Source organism: Trichechus manatus, unplaced genomic scaffold (genome assembly GCF_000243295.1).
Source record: "Trichechus manatus latirostris isolate Lorelei unplaced genomic scaffold, TriManLat1.0 scaffold00133, whole genome shotgun sequence".
NCBI classification, from domain to species: Eukaryota; Metazoa; Chordata; class Mammalia; order Sirenia; family Trichechidae; genus Trichechus; species Trichechus manatus.
In genome coordinates, this window is record NW_004444069.1 from 1,727,927 (window position 1) to 1,730,310 (window position 2,384).

Genomic DNA, 2,384 nt, shown 5'->3' on the forward strand with positions numbered 1-2,384 from the left:
CAACATGGGGCTCTAGGCAGAAGCACCACGCCGTCCCTCCACAGCAAAGATCCGAAAAACTAAGCCAAACAGAGAAAACAGCAATCCTGAAACCCTAAAACATCAAATGAGAGATAAAGAACTCAGCCAAGCACCAAATGGAGTGAGAAACTGACAGAGAACAGAGAGTGAGGAGATATTCATGCAGAGGTCCCTCATTAGCTAATGCAGCACAGATCCGCCATCTTGGACTCCTATCAGAGACCAGTGAACAGGGGGTACGGGAAAGCAGCTTCACGGAGCTTCCGGCAGGAGACAGAACAACCAGTAAACAGCGATATACGCTTTCCCACCCCCCAACCCTTCTTCACCCCCACTCGGCCTCCTCTGCTTCCCATGGCCACAGTCTCTTGGCCAGGAAGCAGCAGCTGCTTGGATTCCACCCGCCCACATTGGCTGACTCCCTGAGTGCCATTTGTTGGCTGCTGGTGTTGCTTTTTTCCACTTTTTTTGATTTCTTCCTTACCTCTCACCACCTCCCCCTCCTTTTGCTCAAATACCTGGCTCCGGGTGCCATCTTTGCTTCTTCCTAAGGGGCTGCAGAGCTCCGTTAAGTGTGGAACTGTTTCCCAGTCTGTGCTGCCACAGTGGTGGGATACCAGGGCTTTTTGTTGTTGTTGTTGTTTGCTTGTTTTGAATTGTTTGTTTGTTTGTTTTCTTTTTCTTTTCTCGAGTTGGGAGCCCGTTCTGGCCAGGCAGTGCTATGCGGCTTGGGACCTACCCCCCAAGCTTGCGCAGATGCTCAGAGGGATCCCTGAGGGCGTTTCTTTATTCGTGGTTTTTTTTTTTCCTGTTTTTTTGCGGGGCTTTTCTTGTCCTTTTTTTTTTTAATTTGTTTTGTTTTCTTTTCCCTCTTTTTCCCTTCTTCACTACTCAGTTTCTTGTCTCTCTATACCTTCCTTCTCTTCCTGTCCTCTGAATACCTGGCACTGAATACCTCTACGCATTCTAGCCAGGCTGTACTTCAACACCTGGGAACAACTTTCCCAGAACTCGTAGCCGCACCAGTGGGATCCCTGGGAGCTTTGCTGTTCTTTTTTCTTTCTAATTTTTATTTATTCATTCTTTTCTTCTTCTTCCGCTTCTTGTTTTTTTTCAGTTTCATAGTCTCTCATCTCTCCACTCCAATGGCAAGCTGCCCTAGCACTCTTTTTTGTTTGTTTGTATGTTTTTGGCTCCTGTTCCTCTCTCGTCTCTCCCATACCCATCTTAGGTCCACACATCACAATCTCCCCCCTCCATCCTGCCTACCTGCACCGTGTGCTTAACATCACACCACCAACAGCACAGGCATGGCGTACTGGAACCTGCCCTGCACTGATTACCAATCCACCCTGGTGGCTGTAGTAAGTGCCACAAACAACCCATCCCAGCAACTCCTCTTCAGCTAGACCTGCCGTGCTGTACCATATCTGAGCAACTGACCCTGCCATTTGGAGAAGGGGGTAAAAAAGTATCATGCCCACAGACGAGTAAACAACAAAGAACACACCTGCTCAGACATAGCCAAATAAAAAAAAAAGGGATGAAACAAACAAATCTACAATCAATAAAAGAAAGAAATAACTACTGAATGTCCCAAAGACAGCAGACAATATCAAAACATTTACAAAAACAGGACAGGATGGTTCCAGTAGACATCCAAAATAAAACACCAGATGACTTTCCAGTAGAAGAAAAGGCAGTAGAACTACCTGATACTGAATTCAAATCTCTAATACTCAGAATTATCCAAGAGTTGATGCAAAAAGCAGACAAAAATGAGGATAAAATAGACAAATTCATGGAAAATACAGACCAAAAAAATGGAAGAATTCAGGAAAATAATGCAGGAACAAAATGCCAAAATAAATTCACAACTAGAAATTACACAAAAACAACAATTAGAAATCCAAAAGATAAACAAGATTTCAGAAATGGACAGTGTCATAGAAGGGCTGAGGAGCAGATTTTAAATGGTGGAAGACAGGATCAGCAGAATTGAAGACAAACACTTGGATACAACTCTGAGGAAAACTCAGAAAAAAAGAATGAAGAAAAATGAAGAGACCCTGAGAATTATGTGGGATACAATCAAAAGCAAAAATCTGCGAGTGATCAGAGTTCCAGAACAGCGGGAGAAAACAGAAAACACAAAGAGGATCATTGAAGAATTCCTGACAGAAAACCTCCCCAATATCAAGAAAAGCTGGCCATCCAAGAATCTCAACGAACCGTGTATAAGAAAGACCCCAAAAGAAAATCACCAAGGCATATCATAATCACACTTGCTGAAACCAAAGACAAACAAAGAATCCTGAGAGCAGCTTGAGAAAAACAAAAAGTCACATACAGAGGAGAAACAA